Source organism: Tenrec ecaudatus, chromosome 3 (assembly GCF_050624435.1).
Source record: "Tenrec ecaudatus isolate mTenEca1 chromosome 3, mTenEca1.hap1, whole genome shotgun sequence".
Classification (NCBI taxonomy): Eukaryota; Metazoa; Chordata; class Mammalia; order Afrosoricida; family Tenrecidae; genus Tenrec; species Tenrec ecaudatus.
The window spans coordinates 40,895,297-40,915,753 of record NC_134532.1 but is presented as its reverse complement, the minus strand read 5'-3'; positions in this window follow the sequence as shown (position 1 = coordinate 40,915,753).

Below are 20,457 nucleotides of genomic sequence, written 5' to 3'. Positions count from 1 at the left end.
GGCACGGTGTAAGGGTGGCGGGATGGGACTAAAAGTGAGGCTTTCTTCTTTAGTAAAGGGCACAGTCTCTGAAACTCACAGGGAAGCATTGATTCAATAACATTCAGTGACTAAGGGTGCTGGGGCCAAGATTTCAGAGAACAGAGGTCACCCACCCACTTGGCCCTTCCTGAGGTCTGAGCAGATGCAGCTTACCCTTCATGGGTCAGGATTCCTTTTGGAGCAGATTCGTCAGAATGAGCACCGGGACCCACTCAGCATCTTGGAGCTTCCCATCCAGAGTTATCTTGCAACATGAGGCTTTATCCATTGCCTCTCTGGAGCGGCTGTCCATAGAATTCTCCCACCGTTGTTCATGGCAGCTGTTGCCTGGAGATAGAGGGAGACAGTGAAAGTCATGGTGGAGTCCTGGCCCTTCATCTCGCTGCCCCTGGTTGTTCTTGTGACAATCTCACAGGACATCTTTTGCTTGTGAAAGACAGTTGTCTTCATATTCTAAGTTTCCAGAGCTTTTCAAGAACATTTGATATTTGGTTGTTTTTATTTTACAGTGGCTTATGTGTGTCTGAAAATTGTGCCTCAGTGTTTTTAAAGGTTATTTTTTTTTCAAAAGTCAGCCACCAGGCCTGTCTGTTAAAGTGTCTCTGAGGAGAAACGAACCATCTTCTCAGCTGCTAAACATTGGAACTCTTTGTGTTATTAGGGGTTCCAAGTTTAATTTCACATTTATTCAAAAGGGAAATTGACACATTGTGATGTATTTATATTGGAGGATTTAAAGAATTTTTAAAATTATGGTAAATTCTCCCTTTTAAGCTTCTTGGGTTTGCATTTGTATTTGTTTTGTTTCACATTCTAGTAAAAATCTCTGACATTTAAGGAAAAGGCATTGCTTTTAGAATGCTGTTGTTGGTGTTGCTGAGATGACTGCAAGGTGTGACATAAGTGTGGATCAAGTACAAGTCCGGGGAGATAACATAGAGCTAAATAAGAGACTGTCACAGTATTTTCACATTAGAATAGAGGCATCTAACCTACTAAGAATTGTGTAGGGAGATTTGCATTCTGGTGGTGAGAATAATTTTTTTTCAGGAGTTTATAAGGGCTTTTTTATTAAAATAATCAGTTTCAAGAAAGATTGCACAAGAATAAACTTAGCTCTTTAACCTAGTGGCTAAGGAAAAATGTATTATTTTAACAGTTAAAAACCCAGTTCTTTACTATTCGATAATAACGTTATAAAGATGTTCTTTGTTTGAAAACGATGATGGCAACAGATGAACAAATGTGCTTCACACAGTGGAGGCATGTGTGGATTGTGTAAGAGCTGTGATAAGAACCCTCAATAAAATGATTAAAAATTTATAATAAATAGATAAAAATAAAGATGTTCTATGAATCGACTTGTTAAGATTTTAGTTGCAAATAAGCATGAGCCTTACTAAACAAATCAATAATCTTTAGCGAATGCTCCAATACACCATGCCTTCTTTATATTTTTTCTTTTTTTTTTTAATTTTAACAATTTATTAGGGGCTCATACAATTCTTTTTTTTTTTCTCTTTTCTTCTTTTACATTTTATTAGGGACTCATACAACTCTTACCACAATCCATACATATACATACATCAATTGTATAAAGCACATCCATACATTCCCTGCCCCAATCATTCTCAAGGCATTTGCTCTCCACTTAAGCCCCTTGCATCAGGTCCTCTTTTTTTCCCCCTCTTCCCTCCCCATTCCCCCCTCCCTCATATGCCCTTGGTAATTTATACATCGTTGTTTTGTCATATCTTGCCCTATCCGGAGTCTCCCTTCCCCCCTTCTCTGCTGTCCCTCTCCCAGGGAAGAGGTCACATGTGGATCCTTGTAATCAGTTCCCCCTTTCCAACCCACTCACGCTCCACTCTCCCAGCATCGTCCCTCACACCCTTGGTCCTGAAGGTATCATCCACCCTGGATTCCCTGTACCTCCAACCCTCATATGCACCAGTGTACAGCCTCTGTCCTATCCAGCCCTGCAAGGTAGAATTCGGATCATGGTAGTTGGGGGGAGGAAGCATCCAGGATCCGGGGGAAAGCTGTGTTCTTCATCGATACTACCTCACACCCTAATTAACCCATCTCCTCTCCTAAACCCCTCTATGAGGGGATCTTCATTGGTCGACACTTGGGCCTTGGGTCTCCACTCTGCACTTCCCCCTTCATTTAATATGATATATATACATATATATACATACATATATACATATACACATATATACACATACATACACACACTTATATCTTTTTTTTTTTTTGCATGATGCCTTATACCTGGTCCCTTGGGCACCTCGTGATCGCCCTGGCCGGTGTGCTTCTTCCATGTGGGCTTATTTGCTTCTGAGCTAGATGGCCGCTTGTTCACCTTCAAGCCTTTAAGACCCCAGACACTATCTCTTTTGATAGCCGGGCACCATCAGCAGAATAATTTTTTATATAATTCATGAATTCTATTTATGAATCATAAAATGTCTGTCATTGACAAGATGTTTTAGGCTGTTCTTGTTGTTAAGGGATATGAAATTGGTCCAGAATCCTACATACCCTCAGCACTGACTCCTCATAGTTAGCCTATATGAAAATGGAGGAAATACTGGAAAATCCAGGGACATCCTCAAAATTGTAATGTTGAAACGAAATGCTGCAGTTATCATATCACTCTAGCTTAATGAGTTGATTATACTAAGAAAGTGTTTATACTACTCACTGCTATAACATATTTGATGTAATATTCAAATTGTTAATTTGGTCTTCAAATATCCAATTCTTTATAGGTCATTTTCTTCCTTGAAAAATACTGACAGAGACCTGCTCTGATCTGCCTTTCAAGATGTTGATCTTAATTACAAGACATGCCCACATCTTCCTTGAAAGATATTGATTATCTGACTTGTAAGATGGTGACAGAAGACCTGACAAAAGTCTTTCTTGCAAGATGTTACTAAGCTTCCTTGCAAGATGCTGGGAAATATTCTCTTATCTGTCTTACAAGATGTCGCTGATAGTCTTTAAAAGGTGCTGATAGAAGACCTGGTCTGAGCTTCACTGATCTTTTTTGGAAGATGCTGATAGAGTACTGCTCTGATCTTCCTGACAAGATGTTGCTGCCCTTCCTTGCAAATTGCAAGAGAAGACCTGTTCTGATCTGCCTTGCAAGATTTAGCTGAACTTCCTTGCAAGAAATTGATTGAGACCTGCAATGATCTTCCTTACAAGTTATTGCTGGTCTTCCTTAAAGGGTGCTGGTAGAAGACTTGCTCTGGTCTTCCTTGCCAAAATGTTGCTGATCTGCTTTGCAATATAGAAGACCTGCAATGATCTTCTGTACAAGACGCTGCTGATCTTCTTCAAAGGAGCTGTTACAAGATCTGCTCTGGTCATTCTTTTTTTCTTCTTCTTATTTTACATTTTATTAGGGGCTCATACAACTCTTATCACAACCATACATATACATACATCAATAGTATAAAGCACATCCCCACATTCCCTGCCCCAATCATTTTCAAAGCATTTGCTCTCCACTTAAGCCCTTTGCATCAGGTCCAACTTTTTCCAACCTCCCTCCCCGCTCCCCCCTCCCTCATGAGCCCTTGATAATTTATACATTGTTATTTTGTCATATCTTGCCCTATCCAGAGTCTCCCTTCCCCCCTTCTCTGCCGTCCATCTCCCAGGGAGGAGGTCACATGTGGATCCTTGTAATCAGTTCCCTCTTTCCAACCCACTCACACTCCACTCTCCCAGCATCGCCCCTCGCACCACTGCTCCTGAATGTGTCGTCCACCCTGGATTCCCTGTGCCTCCAGCTCCCATATGCACCATTGTACAACCTCTTCTCTATCCAGTTCTGCAAGGTAGAATTCGGATCATAGTAGTTGGGGGGAGGAAGCATCCAGGATCTGGGGGAAAGCTGTGTTCTTCATCAGTACTACATCGCACCCTGACCGACCCATCTCCTCTCCTAAACCCTTCTATGAGGAGATCTCCAGTGGCCGACACTTGGGCCTCTGGTCTCCACTCTGCAATTCCTCCTTCATTCACTATGGTATAAATATATATATATTATTTTTTTCCCTTTTTTTTTTTTGCATGATGCCTTATATGGTCCCTTTGGCACCTTGTGATCACACCGGCTGGTGTGCTTCTTCCATGTGGGATTTATTGCTTCTGAGCTAGATAGTCGCTTGTTCATCTTCAAACTTTTAAGACCCTCTTTCGATAGCTGGGCATCATCAGCTTTCTTCGCCATATTTGCTTATGCACCTGTTTGTCTTCGGCGATTGTATCATGGAGGTGTGCAGCCAATGATATGATTTTTTGTTCTTTGATGCCTGATAACTGATCCCTTCGGGACCACGCGATCACAAAGGTTGGTGTTTTCTTCCATGTGGGCTTTGTTGCTTCTGAGCTAGATGGCCGCTTGTTTATCTTCAAGCTTTTAAGACCCCAGTCACTATCTCTTTTGATAGCCAGGCACCATCAGCTTTCTTCACCACATTTACTTTTTCACCCACTTTGGCTTCAGCAGTTGTGTTGGGAGAGTGAACATCATAGAGTGCAAATTTAATAAAAGAAAGTATTCATGCATTTAGGGAGTTCTTGAGTAGAGGCCCAAGGTCCTTCTGCCACCTTAATACTAAACCTATAAATATAGACATATAGATTTATTTCGCCATCCTCCTATATATATTAGCATGTACATGTCTTAGTCTAGACCTCCATAAATGCCCCTTGACTCCTAGCTCTTTCCTCCATCTCCCTTGACTTTCCTCCTGCCTTACTACCATGCTCCGTCCCCACCTGGGCTACAGCTATACCATTTCTCTCCGCAACATTGCCTTATATCATTCCCTACCACGTCTGCCACTCCCCCCTCACTACCATTTTGGGTCCCATGTTGTTCCCTTGTCCCTGTGTTTGTTAACACCACTTCCTTACCACCCCACCGCCCCCTACCCCAAGTCCCCCCGGAACTGTCGGTCCCATTGTTTTTCCTCCAGATAGTTCATCCAGCCTGTCCTATTCAGACACACCTATGGAGACATTAACATGCACGAAAACAAGGCAGAGGAAAACAAAGCAACAGTATACAACCAGAAAACAAAACAAAACAACAAAAACAAGCCACTGAAAAGAACAAAACAAAACACTTCACAAAAGAAAAGCTTGTAGTTAGTTTGAGGATCGTTTGTTGGCCCTAAGGAGTGTTTTCCAGTCCAGTCTGTTGGGGCATCACACCCTGGCCCCAAAGTCCACTTTCAGCATTCCTTGGGGACCTTGCCACTCCATTCCCTTGCTGTTCTGCTGCACTCCCCCAGTGATTTGCCTCGGTGTGATGGGATCAGGTCAGGTGCAATTCCTACACTGTGTCTGTGGTGTTGTCCCCTATATCGCCTTTAGTCACTGAGGGGCATCATTTGTCATAGTAGGGCCAGCCATGTTGTTCTCTCTGTGGACTGGCTGCTCTACTCAGGAACATCATCCTCACGGCCTACTGGGCCAGGCTGTGTTCCACTCTCTCCTCCTGCCCCTTCATCTGCTCCCGTGTGCTCTGATCATATATGTCTATCTCCCATAGCTGCAGAATCAATGTCGTCCTTTGAAACAAATTCTTTTCGGGGGAGGGGCAGGAATCCACTTAATTTTTGGTGCTGGGGCCAGCCTCCCAGACCACTCCACTGGTTCCCTACTCCATGCCGGGATATTGCATTCACACCTTGCGGCACTAGGTTGAAGTCTGGTCCCACTTTCCCTGTGGAGATATAAAAAATACCCTCCTCTTGGGTGGATTAGTGCCCCATGCCCCCACTCCCTCTTCTTCCTTATATTCATCCTTTTATTTTCCTTCCCCCCTCCTCCACCATTTTCTACCATGTGCATCCCTGGTTTTGGTCTGTTCTCTGTCATACTACACAGTCTTCACCCCAAAAATGTTTGTATACAGTAGCTTTTTCCCCTATGCCACTTTTGCTTTTTTTATTTTTAAATACTTAACTCAGCGGGCTAATATTGTACTTGTCCTTTTGTGCCTGATTTACCTCGCTTAACATGATTTCCTCCAGTTCTTCCCATGCCACTATTTGCATCAAACGTTCATCACTGCTTTTTAGTTATGGATAGTACTCCATTGTATGTATATACCACAGTTTTATAATCCAATCGTAAGTTGATGGAAATTTGGGTTGCTTCCAGCTCCTTGCAATTGTGAACTGTGCCACAATGAACATTGGAGCACAGATGTCTGGTCTTGGGTTGTTTCTTGCCTCTTCTGGGTATATGCCCAGTAGGGGGATTGCTGGGTCATATGGTAACTCTATTTACATCTGTTTTAGGTATCGCCAGATTGATTTCCATAGTGGCTGTACGTACTTACAGTTCCACCAGCAGTGGATGAGAGTTCCTGTCTCCCCACAGCCCCTCCAACACTTGTTGCTTTCTGGTTTTTTGAATTGGGCTACCTTTGAGGGTGTCAGGTGGTACCTCATTGTTGTTTTAATTTGCATTTCTCTTATGGCTTAAGATCGGGAACATTTTTTCATATGTTTGTTGGCCATTCAGATTTCTTTCCCTGTGAAATTTCTGTTTAAGTCCATAGCCCACCTTTCAAGTGGGCTATTGGTTTTTTTCTTTTTGGAAGCTAGCAGAGTATTGTAGATTTTAGTAATAAGGGCTTTGTCTGATGTGTCATTGCTAAAGATGTTTTCCCAGTCTGTGGACTCTCTTATTACTCTCCTGGTGAATTCATTAGATGTACACAAGTGTTTTATCTTCAGTATATCACATTTGTCAATTTGTGCCTCCTCTGTGTTTGTGTCCTTCCCTATTTCTGATAGCCTGTGTATTCCCTGTACCAAAGATCTCAAGTTGTTCCCAATTACCTCATTGATGGCCCTAATAGTTTGGCGTTTAACTTCAAGGTCTGTGAAACACCTTGAATTTATTCTTGTGCTCGGTGTGAGATAAGGGTCTTGCTTCTTTTTTCTGCATGTTGATAGCCATTTTTTTCTAGCACCACTTATAAAAGAGAGCATCGGCTTCCCATTTGATATTTTTGGGGCCCTTATCAAAGATCAGCTGTGTGTACGCTGATGCTTTTATTTGTGGGTTTTCAGTCATTTCCATTGGTCTGAGTATCTGTCATTGTACCAATACCATGCAGTTTTGAGAACTGGCTGCATAGTATGTGCCAAAGTCAGGTAAAGTAAGCCCTCCCAAGGTGTCCTTCTTCGAGGAGTTCTCTGCTAATTCTGGGCTTCTTCCATCTCCATATGAAGTTTGTAATCAGATTTTCCCTTTCTTTGAAGTTTCCCAATCCAATAGCATGGGATATTCTTCCATATGTTGAGGTCGCCCTTCGTTTCTTGTAATAGTGTTCTATAGTTTTCCCTATATAGATCTTTTGTTTTTTCAGTCAGGTGTATCCCTAGATATTTCAATTTGTGTTTGGCTATTGTGAAGGTTACCACCTTTTTGATCTCTTCTTCTGTAGTCTTATCTGATGTGTATAACAGTCTGATGGACTTCTGTTTGTTGATCTTGTATCCTGCCACTCTGCCAAACTCCTCTATTGCTTCAAGTACTCCCCTTGTGGAACTTTTGAGATTTTCCATATATAAAATCATATCATCTGCAAATAACGATAGTTTCACTTCTTCCTTCCCCAGACGAATACCTTTGATGTCACTTCTTTGCCTTATGCTGTTAGCTAAAACCTCCAGCACGATGTTAAATAGGAGTGGGGACAAGGGGCATCCTTGTCTGGTCCCCTTTTTCAGTGGGATTGTGTTAGTCATTTCTCCATTGACTACCACTTTGGCTGTTGGTTTTTCATATATAGCTTGTATTGTCTTGAGGAACTTCCCTTCCATTCCAATCGTCGCTAGTGTCTTAAACAGGAATTGGTGTTGGATGTTGTCGAATGCTTTATCTGCGTCTATTGACATTATCATGTGATTCTTATACTTTTTCATGTCAATGTGACGAATAATACTAATGGTCTTTTGGTTGTTGAACCATGCCTGGTATGAATCCCACTTGGTCATGGTGAATTATTTGTTTTATATACTTTTGTATTCTGCTAGCTAGTATTTTGTTAAGAGCTTTTGGATCTATGTTCATTAGGGATATTGGTCTGTAGTTCTCGATTCTTGTGGTATCCTTGCCCGGTTTGGGTATCAGAGTTATACTAGCTTCATAGAAGGTGTTCAGGGGTTTGCCATCTTTTTCTATGTTCTGGAAAAGTTTGTGTAGGATTGGTATTAGTTCTTCCCTGAATGCTTCGTAGAATTCTCCACTGTAGCGATCGGGTCCAGGGGATTTTTTTGTTTGTAATCCCTTGATAAACTTTTCTATTTCTTCTAGTGCTATGGGTCTGTTGAGATTCTTGATGTCCACCGAGGATCGTCTAGGGAGGGATTGTTTTTCCAGGAAATTGTCCATGTCTTCCAAATTGTTGAATTCATTGGAGTACAATCCTTCATAGTACAGCGTAATTATCCTTTTGATTTCATTAGGGTCTGTTGTAATGACCCCTCTATCATCCCTTATTCTTGCTATAGAGATTTGTTCTCTCATTTCTTAGGTTAGGTTTGCCAATGGTCTATCGATCCTGTTTATATTCCGAAGAACCAACTCCTACGCTACAATAATTCTGGGTCTGGTTTCCTTTCTCACATGTCTCAGGATTTTCTTCAATTCTAAATTTTAAAATCCGATATAAAAAAAATCAGATTTTATATTGAAGAATGTTATTTAAAGAAATTGGCCGATTATCTTGCCTTGCAAATCCAAATGTTAATTTTTGTGTTTGCGTGTGTGTGTGTGTGTGTGTGTGTGTGTGTGTGTTCTTTTATGCTGTAATCCTCAGTAAGACAGATGAGTGATGACCGGGCAGGGCCTAACACACAGGCAGACAAAGAAATTCAGGGGGTGAAAACAAAAATACGTAGCCAAATATGATGGTACGGACAACATCCTGATACTACACAGCTAGAAGCAGCTGCTGCATGAGATGACCTGCAAAGCTACTTCACACATTACCCTTTCTGGAAAATGTTGTCAGCACCACTCCCTAACCCACAGATGATATGATCATCCTTGTGAGATGGGATCAATCTGATGTGCCCTTTCTTGAAAACTCCACTGACCTTCCCTGCAACATGCTGATAGAAGACGTGCTCTGATCTGCCTTGCAAAATTGCTGATGTATCTTTCAAGATGCTGGGAGAAGACCTGGCCACATCTTCCTTGAAAGATGCCTTCGATGTGTCATGCGAGATGGTGAGAGAAGACGTACTAGGGTGTTCCTAGTAAGAGGTCGCTAATCTTCCTTGCAAGATGCCGGGAGAACCTGCTCTGAACTGTCTTTCCAGATGTCGTTTATATTTCTTAACGGTGCTGAAAGAAGGCCTACTCTGATCTTCCCTGATCTGCCTTGCAAGATGTCCGTAGACAACCCGCCATGATCGTCCTCGCAAGTGGCTCCAGCTCTTCCCTGCAAGGTGCCAGAAAATAAATGAAAGATATCCCTGTTATCCTTGATGGGTGCTGAGAGAAGACCTGGTCTGATCTTCCTTTCAAGATGCTTCTATCAGCCTTGCAAGATGATGATGGAAGACCTGGTCTGATCTGCCATGCCAGATTTTGCGGATCTCCTTACCCATAGGCTGATACAATACTTGTTCAGATCTTCTTTGCAAGATGTGCATGGCCTTCTGATCTGACATGCAAGATTTTGCTGACCTTCCTTGCAAGATGTGATACAAGACCTGCTTTAGCCTCCTTGAATCAAATCCCTGATCTTCCTGTAGAAGTGCTGAGGGAAGACCCGCTCCGATCTTTCTGGCAAGATTTTGCTGCTCTTCCTTGCAAGATGCTGACCGAAGACCGGCTCTGACCTGCCTTGCAAGATGTCACCATTCTTCCTTGGAAGATGCTGATAGAAGACCTGGTCTGATATTCCATGCAAAATATCCCTCGTCTTCCTTATATCGTACTGAGATGAGACCTGTCCTGATCTTCTTGCAACCTGCTTCTGCTCTGCCCTGCAAGATGGCGAATGAAGATGTGCTCTGATCTGCCTTGCACATGTGGGTGATAATGTTTGCAACATAGAAGACCTGCTCTGGTCCTCCTTGCAAAATGTTGATGATCTTCCTTACAAGATGCTGATAGGAGAGCTTCTCTGGTCTTTCTGGCCAAGATGTGGCAGATATTCCTTGCAAGATTCTGTGAGGAGACCTGGTCCAAGATACCTAGCAAGATATTGCAGATTCTCCTCAAAAGATGCTGATAGAAGACCTGCGCTAATCAACCTTGCAAGACATCACCGATCTGCTTGGCAAGATAGAAGACCTGCTCTGATCTCCCTTGGATGTGGCTACTGGTCATCCTTGCAAGATGCTGAGGGCAACCTGAGGGAGATGTTCCCATGTGCGCCAGCGTCTCCGCTTTCAATGGGTCTGAGCCCAGTTCAGGCATCAGGAGACTCACAGGTGAGTGAAATTATTCTCCCTCCTCCTCTCTGGAAAATTTTGGGTAGGTATGCATAGGGTTCACTTCTCCTTTTTCACTTCTTATTTTTGCTCCAAAAGGTTTGTGGGCAAAAATAGGACTTTTATCTACATTTCATAATTGCACACCAAGACCAGGGCATATGCAGAATGCTACGCCCTTCGAAAGATATGTTTGGGGGGTCCTGAATGTGTGTGTGTGTGTGTGTGTGTGTGTGTGTGTGTGTGTTTGTGTGTGTGCTTGCACATCATATACGGTGGTTTGCGTAGCTTGGGGTTTAGCAAACACCTCGACAGTGTCAACCAGTGGTCTAGACCAGGCAAACACAGTGGTAACTTCTCATGTGCTTCTTTACGTATGTTTGTCACACTCACAATGCTCATAAGGAGGTCTTCATGCTGTCGAGCAGCTCTGGCTCCTCTCTGGTTAAAAACGTCACCTCTTCTTATTGAGGAATAGTATGGGTGCTAATTTCATTGCTCAAAGGTTTCATGATTTTTTTACTTATTGATTTTAATATCGGGTTTATATACAGAATAATGTATTTTAAAGATACAGGCTGATGCTCTTGATTGGTGCACGAAAATGTTGACTCCTGTGTGTGTGTGTGTGTGTGTGTGTGTGTGTATGTGTGTATGGGTGTGTGAGTGTTTCCGTGTGATTGCAAATCACACAAGTGTCCTTGTGAAACTAGGATTTACCAAACACCTTGGAAGTCAACCACCAGTGGTCTAGGTCACGCAAACACAGTGGTACATTCTGATATGCCATTTTACATGTGTTTATAAAGTTGGTGCTGCTCCTCAGAGCTGTGCAGTCTGTCAAACAACTCAGGCTACACATTGGCTAACAAATTCATCTCCTCCTACGCTGCAATAATTCTGTGTCTGGTTTTATTTCTCACATGTTTCAGGATTTTCTTTAAATCTGCATTTAATATCAGATTAAAAAAATCAGACTGTTATATTGAAGAAAGATATTTAAAGAAATTGGGCGATTGTCTAGAAGTGCAAGCTCAAATGTTAACTTTTGTGTGTGTGTGCGTGTGTGTTTGTGTGTTATTGTATGCTGTAATCCTGAGTAAGACAGACGACTGATGACTAGGAAGGGCCTAACAGACAGGCCGACAAAGAAATTCATGTATCGAAAAATATATATACATAGCCAAATCCGATGGTAGGCACTACATGCTGATACTACACACCTAGAAGCAGCTGCTGCATGAGATGACCTGCAGAGCCACTTCACACAGTACCCTTTCTGGAAAATGTTCGCAGCACCACTCCCTAACCCACAGATGATAGGATCTTCCTTGTGAGGTGGGATCAATCTGATGTGCCCTTCCTTGAAAACTCCACTGACTTTCCCTGCAACATGCTGATAGAAGACCTGCTCTGATCTGCTATGCAAAATTGCTGATATATCTATCAAGGTGCTGGGAGAAGACTTGGCCACATCTTCCTTGAAAGATGCTTTCGATGTGCCATGCAAGATGGTGAGAGGAGACATACTAGGGTGTTCCTAGAAATATGTCGCTAATCTCCCTTGTAAGATGCCGGGAGAACTTGCTCTGAGCTGTCTTTCAAGATGTCGTTCATATTTCTTAACGGTGCTGAAAGAAGGCCTACTCTGATCTTCCTTGATCTGCCTTGCTAGATGTCCGTAGAAGACCAGCCATGATGTTCCTCGCAAGTTGCTCTAGCCCTTCCCTGCTAGGTGCCAGAGAAGAACTGCAAGATATCCCTGTTACCCTTAACGGGTGCTGAGAGAAGACCTGGTCTGTTCTTCCTTTCAAGATGCTTCCATCAGCCTTGCAGGATGCTGATGGAAGACCTGGTGTGATCTGCCGTGCCAGATTTTGCGGATCTCCTTACCCAGAGGCTGATACAATACTTGCTGAGATCTTCCTTGCAAGATGTGCCTGGCCTTATTATCTGCCATGCAAGATATTGCTGACCTTCCTTGCAAGATGCTGACACAGGACCTGCTTTAGCCTTCTTGCAAGTAATCCCTGGTCTACCTTTAGAGGTGCTGAGGGAAGACCCGCTCTGATCTTTCTGGCAAGATTTTGCTGATCTTCCTTGCAAGATGCTGACCGAATCCCTGCTCTGACATGCCTTGCAAGATGTCGCCAATCTTCCTTGGAAGATGCTGATAGATGACCTGGCCTGATATTCCATGCAAAATTACTCTCGTCTTCCATATATCGTGCTGAGATGCGACCTGTCCCGATCTTCTTTCAACCTTCTTCTGATCTGCCTTGCATGATGGCGATGGAAGACGTGCTCTGATCTTCCTTGCACGTGTGGATGATCGTGTTTGCAATATAGAAAACCTGCTCTGGTCTTCCCTGCTAAGTGCTGAGGATCTTCCTTGCAAGATGCTGATAGGAGAGCTTCTCTGGTCTTTCTGGCCAAGATGTGGCAGATATTCCTTGCAAGATGCTGTGAGGAGACCTGGTAAAAGCAACCTAGCAAGATATTGCAGATTCTCCACAGAGGATGCGGATAGAAGACCTGTGCTAATCAACCTTGCAAGACATCACCGATCTGCTTGGCTAGATAGAAGACCTGCTCTGATCTCCCTTGGATGTGACTACTGGTCATCCTTGCAAGATGCTGAGGAAAACCTGAGGGAGATGTTCCCATGTGTGCCTGCATCTCCACCTTCAATGGGTCTGAGCCCAGTTCAGGCATCAGGAGACTCACAGGTGAGTGAAATTATTCTCCCTTGTCCTCTCTGGAAAATTTTGGGTAGGTTTGCATATGGTTCACTTCTCCTTTTTCTCTTCTTATGTTTGCTTCAAAAGGTTTGTGGGGAAAAATAGGACTTTTATCTATATTTCATAATTGCACATCAAACCAGGGCATATGCAGAATGGTACGCCATTAGAGAGACATGTTTGGGGGTTCCTGAATGTGTGTATGTGTGTGTGTGCTTAAATATCATATACGGTTGTTTGCGTAGCATGGGTTTTTAGCAAACACCTCGACTGTCTGTCAACCTGTGGTCTAGGCCAGGCAGACACAGTGGTAAATTCTCACGTGCTTCTTTACGTATGTTTGTGACACTCACCCTGCTCATAAGGAGGTCTGCATGCTGTCGAGCAGCTCTGGCTCCTCTCTGGTTAAAAACTTCACCTCTTCTTACTGAGGAATAGTATGGGTGCTAATTTCATTGCTCAAATGTTTCATGATTTTTTTAATTATTCATTTTAATATCGAGTTTATATACAGAATAATGTATTTTAAAGATACTGGCTGATGCTCTTTTTGGGTGCACGCAAATTTTGACTCGTGCTAGTGTTTGTGTGTGTGTGTTTGTTGTGTGTGTGTATGTGTGTATGTGTGTGAGACAGTTTCCATGTGATTGCACATCACAAAAGAGTCCTTGTGTAACTAGGATTTACCAAACAACTTGGAAGTCAGTCGATCAGTTGTCTTGGTCACGCAAACATTGTGGTACTTTCTGATATGCCAGTTTACATGTGTTTATCAAATTGGTGAGGCTTCTCAGAGCTATGCAGACTGTCAAACAACTAAGGCTACACATTGGCTAACAAATTCACCTCCTCCTACGCTGCAAAAATTCTGGGTCTGGTTTCATTTCTCACATGTTTCAGGATTTTCTTTAAATCTGCATTTTAAAATCAGATTTAAAAATCAGTTTTTATATTGAAGAATGTTATTTAAAGAAAGTGGCCGATTATCTTGCCGTGTAAGCTCAAATGTTAAGTTTTGTTTTTGAGTGTGTGTGTGTGTGTGTTATCGTGTGCTGTAATCCTGAGTAAGACAGACGACTGATAAGTAGGAAGAGCCTAACAGACAGGCCGACAAAGAAATTCAAGTGTCGAAAAATATATATATACATAGGCAAATCCGATGGTAGGCACAACATGCTGATACTACACACCTAGAAGCAGCTGCTGCATGAGATGACCTGCAGAGCTACTTCACACAGTACCCTTTCTGGAAAATGTTCACAGCACCACTCCCTAACCCACAGATGATGGGATCTTCCTTGTGAGGTGGGATCAATCTGATGTGGCCTTCCTTGAAAACTCCACTGACCTTCCCTGCAACATGCTGATAGAAAACCTGCTCTGATCTGCTTTGCAAAATTGCTGATATATCTATCAAGAAGCTGGGAGAAGACCTGGCCACATCTTCCTTGAAAGATGCTTTCGATGTGCCATGTAAGATGGTGAGAGGAGACATACTAGGGTGTTCCCAGTAAGAGGTTGCTATTCTTCCTTGCAAGATGCCGGGAGAAGCTGCTCTGAGCAGTCTTTCAAGATGTCGTTCATATTTCTTAACGGTGCTGAAAGAAGGCCTACTCTGATCTTCCCTGATCTGCCTTGCAAGGTGCCTGTAGACGACCAGCCATGATGTTCCTCGCAAGTTGCTCCAGCCCTTCCCTGCAAGGTGCCAGAGAAGAACTGCAAGATAACCCTGTTACCCTTAACGGGTGCTGAGAGAAGACCAGGTGTGATCTTCCTTTCAAGATGCTTCCATCAGCCTTGCAGGATGCTGATGGAAGACCTGGTGTGATCTGCAATGCCAGATTTTGCGGATCTCCTTACCCAGAGGCTGATACAATACTTGCTCAGATCTTCCTTGCAAGATGTGCCTGGTCTTCTGATCTGCCATGCAAGATATTGCTGACCTTCCTTGCAAGATGCTGACACAAGACCTGCTTTAGCCTCCTTGCAAGTAATCCCTGGTCTTCCTTTAGAGGTGCTGAGGGAAGACCCGCTCCGATCTTTCTGGCAAGATTTTGCTGATTTTCCTTGCAAGATGCTGACCGAAGACCGGCTCTGACCTGCCTTGCAAGATGTCACCGATCTTCCTTGGAAGATGCTGAGAGATGACCTGGCCTGATATTCCATGCAAAATATCTCTCGTCTTCCTTATATCGTGCTGAGATGAGACCTGTCCCGATCTTCTTGCAACCTGCTTCCGATCTGCCTTGCAAGATGGCGACGGAAGACGTGCTCTGATCTTCCTTGCACGTGTGGATGATCGTGTTTGCAATATAGAAGACCTGCTCTGGTCTTCCTTGCTAAATACTGAGGATCTTCCTTGCAAGATGCTGATAGGAGAGCTTCTCTAGTCTTTCTGGCTTAGATGTGGCAGCTATTCCTTGCAAGATGCTGTGAGGAGACCTGGTCTAAGCTACCTAGCAAGATATTGCAGATTCTCCACAGAGGATGCTGATAGAAGACCTGCGCTAATCAACCTTGCAAGACATCATCGATCTGCTTGGCAAGATAGAAGAACTGCTCTGATCTCCCTTGGATGTGGCTACTGGCCATCCTTGCAAGATGCTGAGGGCAACCTGAGGGAGATGTTCCCATGTGCGCCTGTGTCTCCACCTTCAATGGGTCTGAACCCTGTTCAGGCCTCATGAGGCTCACAGGTGAGTGAAATTATTCTCCCTCCTCCTCTCTGGAAAATTTTGGATAGGTATGCATAGGGTACACTTCACCTTTTTCTCTTCTTATGTTTGCTTCAAAAGGTTTGTGGGGAAAAATAGGACTTTTATCTATATTTCTTAATTGCACATAAAGACAAAGGCATATGCAGAATGCTACGCCCTTAGAGAGACATGTTTGGGGGGTCCTGAATGTGTGTGCGTGTGTGTGTGTGCTTGCACATCATATACGGTTGTTTGCGTAGCAAGGGTTTTAGCAAACGCGTCGACAGTCTGTCAACCAGTGTTCTAGGCCAGGCAGACACAGTGGTAACTTCTCATGTGCTTCTTTACGTATGTTTGTGACACTCACCCTGCTCATAAGGAGGTCTGCATGCTGTCGAGCAGCTCTGGCTCCTCTCTGGTTAAAAACTTCACCTCTTCTTACTGAGGAATAGTATGGGTGCTAATTTCATTGCTCAAATGTTTCATGATTTTTTTAATTATTCATTTTAATATCGGGTTTATATACAGAATAATGTATTTTAAAGATACTGGCTGATGCTCTTGTTGGGTACACGCAAATGTTGACTCGTGTATGTGTTTGTGTGTGTGTGTATGGGTGTGTTAGTGTTTCTGTGTGATTGAACATCACTCAAGAGTCCTTGTGTAACTAGGATTTACCAAACAACTTGGAAGTCAGTCGACCAGTGGTCTAGGTCACGCAAACACTGTGGTACTTTCTGATATGCCAATTTACATGTGTTTATCAAATTGGTGCTGCATCTCAGAGCTATGCAGGCTGTCAAACAACAACCCAGGCTACACATTGGCTAACAAATTCACCTCCTCCTACGCTGCAATAATTCTGGGTCTGGTTTCATTTCTCACATGTTTCAGGATTTTCTTTAAATCTACATGTTAAAATCAGATTAAAAAATCAGTTTTTATATTGAAGAAGGTTTTTTAAAGAAATTGGCCGATTATCTTGCCGTGCAAGCTCAAATGTTAAGTTTTGTGTTTGTGTGTGTGTGTGTGTGTTATTGTATGCTATAATCCTGAGTAAGACAGATGACTGATGACTAGGAAGGGCCTAACAGACAGGCCGACAAAGAAATTCAGGTGTCGAAAAATATATATACATAGCCAAATCCGATGGTAGGCACAACATGCTGATACAACACACCTAGAAGCAGCTGCTGCATGAGTTGACGTGCAGAGCTACTTCACACAGTACCCTTTCTGGAAAATGTTCGCAGCACCACTCCCTAACCCACAGATGATAGGATCTTTCTTGTGAGGTGGGATCAATCTGATGTGGCCTTCCTTGAAAACTCCACTGACTTTCCTTGCAACATGCTGATAGAAGACCTGCTCTGATCTGCTTTGCAAAATTGCTGATATATCTATCAAGGTGCTGGGAGAAGACCTGGCCACATCTTCCTTGAAAGATGCTTTCGATGTGTCATGCAAGATGGTGAGAGGAGACATACTAGGGTGTTCCCAGTAAGAGGTCGCTAATCTTCCTTGCAAGATGCCGGGAGAAGCTGCTCTGAGCAGTCTTTCAAGATGTCGTTCATATTTCTTAACGGTGCTGAAAGAAGGCCTACTCTGATCTTCCCTCATCTGCCTTGCAAGGTGCCTGTAGACGACCAGCCATGATGTTCCTCGCAAGTTGCTCCAGCCCTTCCCTGCAAGGTGCCAGAGAAGAACTGCAAGATAACCCAGTTACTCTTAACGGGTGCTGAGAGAAGACCAGGTGTGATCTTCCTTTCAAGATGCTTCCATCAGCCTTGCAGGATGCTGATGGAAGACCTGACGTGATATGCCATGCCAGATTTTGCGGATTTCCTTACCCAGAGGCTGATACAATACTTGCTCAGATCTTCCTTGCAAGATGTGCCTGGTCTTCTGATCTGCCATGCAAGATATTGCTGACCTTCCTTGCAAGATGCTGACACAAGACCTGCTTTAGCCTCCTTGCAAGTAATCCTTGGTCTTCCTTTAGAGGTGCTGAGGGAAGACCCGCTCCGATCTTTCTGGCAAGATTTTGCTGATTTTCCTTGCAAGATGCTGACCGAAGACCGGCTCTGACCTGCCTTGCAAGATGTCACCGATCTTCCTTGGAAGATGCTGACAGATGACCTGGCCTGATATTCCATGCAAAATATCCCTCGTCTTCCTTATTTCGTGCTGAGATGAGACCTGTCCCGATCTTCTTGCAACCTGCTTCCGATCTGCCTTGCAAGATGGCGACGGAAGACGTGCTCTGATCTTCCTTGCACGTGTGGATGATCGTGTTTGCAATATAGAAGACCTGCTCTGGTCTTCCTTGCTAAATGCTGAGGATCTTCCTTGCAAGATGCTGATAGGAGAGCTTCTCTAGTCTTTCTGGCTTAGATGTGGCAGCTATTTCTTGCAAGATGCTGTGAGGAGACCTGGTCTAAGCTACCTAGCAAGATATTGCAGATTCTCCACAGAGGATGCTGATAGAAGACCTGCGCTAATCAACCTTGCAAGACATCATCGATCTGCTTGGCAAGATAGAAGAACTGCTCTGATCTCCCTTGGATGTGGCTACTGGCCATCCTTGCAAGATGCTGAGGGCAACCTGAGGGAGATGTTCCCATGTGCGCCTGTGTCTCCACCTTCAATGGGTCTGAACCCTGTTCAGGCCTCATGAGGCTCACAGGTGAGTGAAATTATTCTCCCTCCTCCTCTCTGGAAAATTTTGGATAGGTATGCATAGGGTACACTTCTCCTTTTTCTCTTCTTATGTTTGCTTCAAAAGGTTTGTGGGGAAAAATAGGACTTTTATCTATATTTCATAATTGCACATCAAGACCAAGGCATATGCAGAATGCTACGCCCTTAGAGAGACACGTTTGGGGGGTCCTGAATGTGTGTGTGTTTGTGTGTGTGTGCTTGCACATGATATACGGTTGTTTGCGTAGCAAGGGTTTTAGCAAACGCGTCGACAGTCTGTCAACCAGTGTTCTAGGCCAGGCAGACACAGTGGTAACTTCTCATGTGCTTCTTTACGTATGTTTGTGACACTCACCCTGCTCATAAGGAGGTCTGCATGCTGTCGAGCAGCTCTGGCTCCTCTCTGGTTAAAAACTTCACCTCTTCTTACTGAGGAATAGTATGGGTGCTAATTTCATTGCTCAAATGTTTCATGATTTTTTAAATTATTCATTTTAATATCGGGTTTATATACAGAATAATGTATTTTAAAGATATTGGCTGATGCTCTTGTTGGGTACACGCAAATGTTGACTCGTGTATGTGTTTGTGTGTGTGTGTATGGGTGTGTGAGTATTTCTGTGTGATTGAACATCACACAAGAGTCCTTGTGTAACTAGGATTACCAAACAACTTGGAAGTCAGTCGACCAGTGGTCTAGGTCACGCAAACACTGTGGTACTTTCTGATATGCCAATTTACATGTGTTTATCAAATTGGTGCTGCTTCTCAGAGCTATGCAGGCTGTCAAACAACAACTCAGGCTACACATTGGCTAACAAATTCACCTCCTCCTACGCTGCAAAAATTCTGGGTCTGGTTTCATTTCTCACATGTTTCAGGATTTTCTTTAAATCTACATGTTAAAACCAGATTAAAAAATCAGTTTTTATATTGAAGAAGGTTTTTTAAAGAAATTGGCCGATTATCTTGCCGTGCAAGCTTAAATGTTAAGTTTTGTGTTTGCGTGTGTGTGTGTTATTGTATGCTGTAATCCTGAGTAAGACAGACGACTGATGACTAGGAAGGGCCTAACAGACAGGCCGACAAAGAAATTCAGGTGTCGAAAAATATATATACATAGCCAAATCCGATGGTAGGCACAACATGCTGATACTACACACTTAGAAGCAGCTGCTGCATGAGATGACGTGCAGAGCTACTTCACACAGTACCCTTTCTGGAAAATGTTCGCAGCACCACTCCCTAACCCACAGATGATAGGATCTTCCTTGTGAGGTGGGATCAATCTGATGTGGCCTTCCTTGAAAACTCCACTGACCTTCCCTGCAACATGCTGATAGAAGACCTGCTCTGATCTGCTTTGCAAAATTGCTGATATATCTATCAAGGTGCTGGGAGAAGACCTGGCCACATCTTCCTTGAAAGATGCTTTCGATGTGCCATGCAAGATGGTGAGAGGATACATACTAGGGTGTTCCCAGTAAGAGGTCGCTAATATTCCTTGCAAGATGCCGGGAGAAGCTGCTCTGAGCAGTCTTTCAAGATGTCGTTCATATTTCTTAACGGTGCTGAAAGAAGGCCTACTCTGATCTTCCCTGATCTGCCTTGCAAGGTGCCTGTAGACGACCAGCCATGATGTTCCTTGCAAGTTGCTCCAGCCCTTCCCTGCAAGGTGCCAGAGAAGAACTGCAAGATAACCCTGTTACTCTTAAAGGGTGCTGAGAGAAGACCAGGTGTGATCTGCCTTTCAAGATGCTGCCATCAGCCTTGCAGGATGCT